General features: G+C 39.4%; 1 pseudogene across 1 annotated transcript; it reads left to right on the top strand.

Moving 5' to 3' along the window:
* Positions 1–2,343: 2,343 nt before the first annotated feature.
* Positions 2,344–9,173, top strand: LOC308410480 (coiled-coil domain-containing protein 106-like; annotated as a pseudogene). The gene is made up of 5 exons: positions 2,344–2,360; positions 7,063–7,172; positions 7,290–7,495; positions 7,591–7,640; positions 8,908–9,173. The product of its transcript is annotated as a coiled-coil domain-containing protein 106-like (transcript).
* The last annotated feature ends 1,125 nt before the right edge of the window (positions 9,174–10,298 follow it).

Genomic DNA, 10,298 nt, shown 5'->3' with positions numbered 1-10,298 from the left:
CATATTTTCAAAAACATTTCCTGAAAATGTGACAAGAGCATTCGGCAGAGTTCAGGACAAAAGCGGAGTAATACAATAAATTATAGATTACTCAAAGCTGACTTTTTAAACTGGGCTAACCATTTAAAGCATTCAGAGCAGACACAACACTGACAGGTTTGCATTATTCATGTCCCCCACACACACACACACACACACACACACACACACACACACACACACACTACTGTTGCAAAGCCTCAAGAACAGAGATGAAGCAGCTGAGTGGGAAATTTGTTTTTATTGGTAAAGACAAGACGTGGAGCTATTTGAAGAATGATCCATTCAAAGAAGAAGAAAAAGAAGCTACAATGTCGCTATTCATACTAGAAAGTACCACTTCAGGGTCGACTACATTTCAAACAGGTATTTCTTTGCGCTGTCGTTTTGGATGCTTGTGACTGAGTTAATGGCTAATACGCAGAGGCCTCCTCATACTGGCAGCATCTGTTTGAGGCTCTCTGGCACTGTGGAATGTGCCTTTATGTGGCACTGCTGCATATTTCTTGTAACTGCACCATAGCAATGATCTGACTGTATATGTATCTATCAATATTTTATTATGTTCAAATAAGATATGCTTAGGAAAAAAGAGCCCCTCCACCCCCACAATAACGACTAAAAAGAATAAGATTGTGAAGTTGAAAAAGAAGAAACAGCTGCAGTGAGGCTTTTAGAACAGACAGCATTGATGTGGAAATGGGTTGTGATTTATGGCTGGGCCATCTGGCTTCTTACAGCTCACTAAGCTCTGTATGCCACTAAAGCTGGGGACACATGGGGACAAGTGCCCCAAATGGCAAAAAGTTGAAACCTCCAGAGCTGGAAAAGGAAGCCCAGGTGGCGCTGCCTGTGCACTTCCTCCAACAGCCACTGGAGGGTTTTGCTAAACACCTGCCTGATTGTTTCACCTGTGTTGATTTCATCTGTGTGTTATTCCTTACCTGTTTATCAAACAATTCCCATATATATATGTAATTCTATCTTCTGTCTTCTTAGTCATTTGCATGTGTTTTACACATGACACATACTCATTTGAGTCAGTGATCCTCTTGTCTGTGTTTTTGCTGCCTGAACTTTCTGACACATTTTTAATTAAATATCTGACGAATGTTGGTGTGCTCTGTGGTCCAAAAAGTCTCTGCTTGCTGGTTTTTACTGAGCACAAACTTCCTGAATGTGATATTTGTTTAGCCTCTTACTTACCACCCTATTGTCCAAATATGGTCACTTCTGGCTTCAAAACACCAACGTTTCAGTGGCCAGAACACAAAATTCAAATGCAAAACCAGCGGTGAGCCCACAGTGGTAATGCCATGTTTTATAACCTTTATGCAAATTTTGATGCACATACATGCAATATAACAATAATAATAATGATGATTATTATTACCACTAATAAGCTGCTATTGTCAGATTTTGTCTTTGCCCTAATTTATCAAAGGTCAGCTGGTACTAATAGTCGACATGAATTAGCAGGTCTCCGGCATTTTTCGCTCCATTTCAGAGCAAGAACAAGAAAAACCCTGTTACTGCTGGACAGCCGTTCATGAATTCAGCTGAACAATTTCAGGAGAGTGAGGTGGTTCTCTTGACTTGGACACGCCTCCTCCAACAACTGGGTATAACAGTGGGGGCATCCAGGGTGTCTGCACAGTGTCCTTTGTATAGAAACATACAGACAATGTTCAGTGTCCTGTTTGTGATGACTGGTATTCAAGGTTCGTGGTCACAGCAGTGATGGAGAATGGAGGTCATAATTTCCCAGCACTGTTCATGACTGATGTTAAAGAAGTAGGGAGCAGGTGAATGAAGAACTTTTTGATGGTGTTTTAGGCTATTGTTATATACTCGTATCCTCCGATGTTATTATTGCTATTACGCTTCAAATAAATCAAATTGTTCAAATTATTTATTGACGTTAAAATATTATCATTAACTTTCTGATGTCCAATATTTTTCTAGCTGTCGACAGCACAGACTTGGTCATCCATGACAGCTTCTCCTCCTTTTCTTCATCACCATCTATCTTCAGGTCCCTGAGGAATTTTTAGAGGGGGACCATCTTCCTGATGTATTCCCAGATGCTCCATGTTCCATCCCAGATTGTTCCCCTGGCTAATCCTCGCCCTCCTCTTTGCTCAAAGGGCCTCGAGATGTTGGCTGGAGACCTCCATGCAGTGTGAGGAACTTTCTGTCTTGACATCAGTGGCATCTTGTAACCGTTCGGCCACGCTCACAGTCCGAGTGACATCCTAATGTCATCCATGAAAAGCAGGTGGATGATGGTCCCTCCACTCCTAAATCTACATCTGTAAATGGTAAATGGCCTGTATTTATATAGCGCTTTACTAGTCCCTAAGGACCCCAAAGCGCTTTACATATCCAGTCATCCACCCATTCACGCACACATTCACACACTGGTGATGGCAGCTACATTGTAGCCACAGCCACCCTGGGGCGCACTGGCAGAGGCGAGGCTGCCGGACACTGGCGCCACCGGGCCCTCTGACCACCACCAGTAGGCAACGGGTGAAGTGTCTTGCCCAAGGACACAACGACCGAGACTGTCCAAGCCGGGGCTCGAACCGGCAACCTTCCGATTACAAGGCGAACTCCCAACTCTTGAGCCACGATCGCCCCAACACGTGTACCCACACGCAGTGATGAGCTGGTGTCGGGGGTGGAGGAGATAAGAGATTACATTGTGTCGAACGATGGGACAGGTGATGCAGTCGGGTCAGCTCGTTGCGCAGTAAGGTTAGACAATCTGCCTCTGGGAAACGCACAACTGGCTCTTCTGCTCAGTGTTTCTAACAGTAATGTGTGAAAATGTCAAAGCTTGGAAGGAAGATAAGAGCAGACATGTGGACACATTTTGTATTTGATGTCAAGGAAAAGAAGGTCTTTGATTAGGCTGCTTTATAGCATCATGAGGGGTGTTTCAAGTGTACCAGGCATGGGTACAGATGAAAAGAATAACCCTTTTTGGTAGCACTTTACAATAAGTGCACACTATTAGGCATTAGTTAATGGTTACTTAATTATCTCTACAGCGTCTACAAAGTATTTCTCATAATCAGTTAATCGTTTACAAGCACTGCTTTAAACTCTTTATTCACGATGAATAAGCTGATGTATAACACTTTTTATTAATTATGTTTTCATGTTCTAAAACTCATTGAAGAATCATTTATAAACACTACTCTGCATCAGTTACAAACCAGTCATTTCAGGATGTTCAATGGTATACAAAATCATTGGTAAAAGGTAAGTAGATGGTTAACACACCCTACATAATACTATGAACTCTACATGTACCACACAAACTAGTTTCATACCAGATGTTTTATAAACACTGAATATCAGGGTTACATCAGTCAGCTGCTATATCTTAACAGATGTCTTACAATACATTTGTAACTGTCACTTAAGGACTGCCAAAGCTGTAACTCACTATCGACCAACTTCTTTTTCGATAGATTATCTATAAATACTCATAAATACCTTAATAAACTTATTTAGGAAGTTACAAACCATTTGCTACTTGTTAGTAAAGTATCTTGAGTGAGCTCATCTAAAGTGGGGACCATATATACCTTACAACCTATTTATAGATGTGAAAGTTTCTAAAATACAGTGTAACAAAAACAAATGACAACACACAGGGTAGATCCAGAACACACTGTATTTTTAAGATGCCAGTCACAAAAACATCAGAACAATGCTTACAGATTGGACACACAACTGTTGATACAAAAATAAAAACAGTGTCATAAACTATCAGCCAATATTTGAAGTAATACAGAACACGGCTGGATGCAAACCTGTAGCTCTTTACATGAAGTGTTCAAATAACATTTTCAAAAAGGTGCAAAAAATAGCAGTAGCAACATTAACTTTTATAATTATCTGTATTTTTTGGAAATGTCATATATCAAAATGTACCATTTTTGTGCTTTTTTGCGAGCCACTCGTTCCACTCAATAACTGTGAGGTGTTCTGACAGTAGTCTATCTGTTACCCCCGAGTCTCCAGATTTGCTCCTGTAAGACCTCCAGGCTCTCTCCAGATGTTGGGTATGGGCACCTGTACGAGGGTCAACATACCACCTGCTGTGGTTAACAGTATGGTGTTCATAGCCTAAATTTGGGAATACACGATAGGCCCGCCATTCATCACTTATCACTGAGGAACAAATCCGGACATGAAGGGTAATCACAGGAACAAGATGTCTTCGAGGTCTTTTCTCCAAAAGTCGCAAGATAAGTCTTGCTTTCTCTCGATGTTTCATGCCCAGCATTCCAAAGACCCACTTTCTTCTTTTCCATCCCCCAGCCATTCTTCCTCTCCCCTACTGATGCCGAAACAAAAAAATGAACACAAATGACTAAAAGATACTATGAAAGCTTGATAAATATATAGATGTAATATAAAATTACAGTCACAAAAACGTACCTTTCGTTTGTGACGAAAGCGACTCTCATCAATCACAACAAACTCCCTTCGGCCACCAATCTGCTGACCTGTATGACGTCTCAATCTTTGAACTGCAGCAACACATACCCTCCTTATTTTTCTGGGCATTTTACTAAGTCTTGTTGTGCTGCCTGCAATGGTGTCATCTATCATGTCGATTTGACGTAATCGCAGACCCTGAGAAAATCTTCAGAGAAAAAAAAACATCCTTACGAAGAGTAATTTAAATCTATTTCGTTATTTTTTTTTCTGTACACTGTAAAACCCAACAGTGCATCTTACTAAAAGAAGTAAGTTGTTGTTCTTACTTACTCTTTCTCTCACCCTCTCTCTCACACTTTTTTCCCGCTTCACTCAGCATGCCAGCCTTGTGCTGGGCAGAGGGGGGAGGGGCGATAGTTACACTCAGTAGCACAGGAACAGAGCGGGAGGGAGAGAGAGAGCCAGGGACAACAATGTCACATTAGGAAGGTATAGTAATCATCCACAACTATTTTCAGTTGCAGATGATAAAGGATTCAGAAAGTTTATTCATGCGGGCCCATATGACAGAGAATATGCAACTTCTTTTTGTTTTCATATTTTAATTTATATTTAATTGTGTTGTGGTTTGCAGAGTTTTGTGTTGTTTCACTTTAAATATGTGAAAGGAAAAAGCTGAAAATTTAAATAGTTAAAAATTGAAATGTGAATAGTTGGTTTTTGTATTATATGATTTATTTGCTTAGGCTGCTGCCCCCGCGACCCGGCCTCGGATAAAGCGGATGAAGATGGATGGATGGATGATTTATTTATTACATTTAATGTGGAGTGAATGAATAAAAGTATATTTACGGTGGCCCCTACAGACAAAGCACATACAAACTTCAAATCACGTACAAACTCTGGAGCATGTATAAACTCCAAAACACGTAAAAACACGTACAAACTCCAAAACACGTACAAACTCCAAAACACGTAAAAACTCAGAAGCACGTAAAAACTCAAAACATGTACAAAAGACAGCAGAAGTGCTCCAGGATGCTGGGCGCAGTGTTGAGCTTTCGTTATCTTGTGGTTACACAAGCCAGCAAGTACCAACGACCGGATTTGGTGTGTGGTAGTAACAGCTACATGAACTTTTTTTAAAATTATTTGAATATATATGAGTGCCTGTGTATAAATACACAAACAATACACACATGCTTTCAATTGTGTAATTTAAGTGATCTAGTAGCTCTGCTTTGGAAGTTCAGTTCATGCTAGAAATGTGTTTTGGAGTTTGTACGTGTTTTGTCTCTAGGGGCCACCGCATATATTTATATATAAACATATATAAATAAAACCACTTTTTTTTACGTTAGTAATTCCTTTTGTGCATAATTTTATATTATTGTTAATAATAAATCAATTAAAGCAACAAAACAACCTGAAGAGTCGGTTCGGAGCCGAAAGAGCCGGCTCTTTTTAGTGAGCCGAATCTCTAAAATGAGCCGGAAATCCCATCACTATTATTGAGTGGAAAAAAGTTAGCTTGTTTATGCTAACATAGCTGTGTCGCTAGCAGTCACGTAGCACATCTTTATATACCAGCTAGCCAAACTTCAATAACCCTACAAACGTCACTGCTGTTTAGTTTTCTGTCTTCATTTATGTTGGAAGTGATAAGAAAGCTGTACGTTTTAATTTGTTTCCAAAATCCCGCAGTCAGGACATGCTATATTGTATTTAGATGGAAGCTAGCCAGCTAACTTCCTGCTAACTTCTAACTCTGTTAAATGTCATAAATTCCGTTTTCATGGATGCCTGGATGTTAAACTCAATTGTTACACCTGGTAGAGCAGAACGCTGATCATTTTATTAAAGATGAAAGACTTAAGACAGTGTTTTAACTCTCAGTGATGCCACAGTGATCATTTGATATATGGACCTGCAGCAGAGTTTAGGCCCAGACATGGCTAGTGACGTCAGACTGAACGATCGGATTGTTTTTTAACCTCATTGTATTAGCTTATTTCATTGCTAACCCCCTCCGCTTATTAGCAGCTAGCGAAAAGCTAGCTGCTAATAGGTGATTAGCTTAGCTTAGCTTTTGGTTACATTTAAGCTTTAGATATCAGTAAAAACACTGTTCAGTTTATTTTATTAGTCATTCCTTGTGGCTTGGCTCAAGAATTAAATGATTATTATCGCCTTTGGTGTTACTCTGGGCTGTAACTTATAATTGTGCTTTCTGTAATTTAGTTTGTCAGTCCTTCTCCAGCTATTTTGCAGCATGTCTATATAAATTCACAATAAATGCTCTACATTGTACAATCTAATGCACTATGTTTGAAATACGTTAATATATAATTATAGTCAAATAGGGCAGTTTCTAAATACATAACTAAATATAGTTTGTAATGCCACCATTGTAGGCTATTTATCAATCAGTGTAATGGTTTTACTGTTATTTAAATTCTACAAAGTGTACATTAGTATTATTATTGTATTTGTTTTATTAATTTTATTTATAGCCAAGTCTCATTTTGTTTTTAATTTTCTCTGGGTGTGACTGTTGCACAGCTGGCAGACAGAAAATCACAAGAGTTGTAAGATGAGGCTAGCGTGGCAAAAGGATAAGATTGATGAGCTCGTCAAAGAAAGAGACTATCTAAAGGAGCAATTAGCAGCATGTAAGTCCACTCTTAAAAACATTACTTAGCTTGTCATATACTTCCTCTGCTTGAGCACTTACATAAGCATTCTGTTGAGTAATTTTGTCTGTGTTGTCTTTTTAACTGTTTTACCAGCTCTCTCAAAGGAACCCACAAGTTTTGACCAGGATTCCAGTGGGGTGTTGAGCATATCTTCACTTCCCTCTGATGGGTCTTTTGATGAGAGTTCTGACTCCTCCATGGGCACAACTTCATCAGATAAAGACAGGAAGAAGAGGAAGAGGGGCAAAGCAAAAAAGCACAAGAAGTCAAAAAACATGACCAAAAACCAAGAACAAGAGGTAAAGTGATTAACTCAACAGTTTGATTTTGCATGCGGTGTGTTACGTTACTACACTATAACGTTACATCAATGATTATGTTCTCTCAATTGCAGTCCAGAATCCTAAGCACGTGGTCACCCGGTATAACAAGATTTTAAGGCTGTTCAAAATAGTGATGGGTCGTTCGCGAACGAAATGGCTCTTAGAGCCGGGTCTTTGACGTGAACGACGCGAGCCGGCTCCTTATCGCGAGCCGTCACGTGGGGGTTTTTTTTTTTTTCTTTCTCTCAGCCTCTCTCTCGCACTTTTTTTCCGCTTCACTCTGCACGCGAGCCTTGTGCTTTACGCTGGGCAGAGGGGGGAGGGGCGGTAGTTACACTCAGTAGCACAGGAACAGAGCCAGAGAGAAAGAGAGGCAGGGACAACAACATTAGAAAGGTATAGTAATCATCCACAACTATTTTCGGTTGCAGATGATAAAGGATTGAGAAAGTTTATTCATGCAGGTCCATATGACAGAGAATGTGCATGTTCTTTTAGTTTTCATATTATAATTTATATTTAATTGTGTTGTGGTTTGCAGTGTTTTGTGTTCTTTTCACTTTAAATTTGTGAAAGGAAAAAGCTGAAAATTTAAATAGTTAAAACTTGAAATGTGAATAGTTGATTTTTGTATTATATGATTTATTTATTACATTTTATGTGGAGTGAATAAATAAAAGTATATTTACGGTGGCCCCTAGAGACAAAGCACATACAAACTTCAAATCACGTACGAACTCTGAAGCATGTACAAACTTCAAAACACGTAAAAACACGTACAAACTCCAAAACACGTAAAAACACGTACAAACTCCGAAGCACGTAAAAACTCAGAAGCATATAAAAACTCAGAAGCACATAAAAACTCAAAACACGTACAAAAGACAACAGAAGTGCTCCAGGATGCTGGGCGCAGTGTTGAGCCTTTGTTATCTTGTGGCTACACAAGCCAGCAAGTACCAACGACCGGATTTGGTGTGTGGTAATAACAGGTAAATGAACTTTTTTTTAAATTATTTGAATATATATGAGTGCCTGTGTATAAATACACAAACAATACACACATGCTTTCAATTGTGTAATTTAAGTGATCTAGTAGCTCTGCTTTGGAAGTTCAGTTCATGCTAGAAATGTGTTTTGGAGTTTGTACGTGTTTTGTCTCTAGGGGCCACCGCATATATTTATATATAAACATATATAAATAAAACCACTTGTTTTTATGTTAGTAATTCCTTTTGTGCATAATTTTATATTATTGTTAATAATAAATTAATTAAAGCAACAAAACAACCTGAAGAGCCGGTTCGGAGCCGAAAGAGCCGGCTCTTTTTAGTGAGCCGAACCGAAAGAGCCGGATCTCTAAAAAGAGCCGGAAATCCCATCACTAGTTCAAAAGAGGAGGCACCATGTCTGCTGTCTTTAAACGTCTGGGAGTGGACCGGGACACGATTGTGGCAACTGCTCCAATTGCTGAGCTATTCATTGTTGCACCTGAGAGGTTTAAAGCATTAGAAAAAAAAACAAGCAGGGACAGAAACGTTCATTGTTTGCTACACAGCATGCTGCAGCAAGCAGTGCAGATCCAGAAACAGAGGAAAAATTCAAAGCATATAAGTCTTCAGGGAAGTTGCTTCTTAAAACAAAGAAAGATTAGATTTTTGTTGTTTTACATAGTGAAACGTGGTGAGAGTCCACCATTGTTAACACCTGTTAACAAAAAAAAGACAAGTTATATATTCCAGTTGATTGGTCAATTGTTTGTAAAAAGAAAAAATGACACACTTGATTTTTGTTTTTTATATGTTTTATTATTATTTTATTGTTATAAATTCTGCAGTTTTACTTTAATGATCACACATGTGATACACTTCATGTAAAGAGCTACAGGTTTGCATCCAGCCGTGTTCTGTATTACTTCAAATATTGGCTGATAGTTTATGACACTGTTTTTATTTTTGTATCAACAGTTGTGTGTCCAATCTGTAAGCATTGTTCTGATGTTTTTGTGACTGGCATCTTAAAAATACAGTGTGTTCTGGATCTACCCTGTGTGTTGTCATTTGTTACACTGCATTTTAGAAACTTTCACATCTATAAATAGGTTGTAAGGTATATATGGTCCCCACTTTAGATGAGTTCACTCAAAATACTTTGCTAACAAGTAGCAAATGGTTTGTAACTTCTTAAATAAGCTTATTAAGGTATTTATGAGTACCGTAAATGTCGGGCTATAAGCCGCTACTTTTTGCACAAGCTTTGAACCCTGCGGCTTTTAGTCAGGTGCGGCTTTTCTATGGATTGTCCATGATTTTTGTCATATCGTAAGACGATTTGTTTTGTGTGTTCCGCTGTTGTACGGCACTACGTTGCCTGGCGGAAGGATCGGGGTTCAAGAGTGGTATGTTAGTCACATGTCCGTCCGCCAGGCAACGTAGTGCCGTACGAAGTAGCGCGAAAAACAAACTTCAAATTAACGCTACGCGTTCAGCGGGAGTCGTGGATGATGAGCGGCGATAAACTTGCAAGTTATGCCCAAAAAGCAAGTTATGCCCAACTCCACCGGTGGATTCTGACAGCGTGGAAAAGTGTGAAAACATCCACGATCACCAATGGATTTTGAAGGGCTGGACTGCTGCATGATGGAGAGGAGGACACCGCCACGGCCCTTCTGAGGGTGTTCGACTCTGACACTGACAACGAGGATTTCTTTGGTTTTGAAAGTGACAACGAAGGAGAGAAGAAGAGTGGATGACGAAGCCATCCTGAGCCTGTTTGTATC

This window comes from Rhamphochromis sp. 'chilingali', assembly GCF_963969265.1.
Source record: "Rhamphochromis sp. 'chilingali' genome assembly, chromosome: 14".
Taxonomy (NCBI): Eukaryota; Metazoa; Chordata; class Actinopteri; order Cichliformes; family Cichlidae; genus Rhamphochromis; species Rhamphochromis sp. 'chilingali'.
This window is presented reverse-complemented; position numbering and strand designations above follow the sequence as displayed.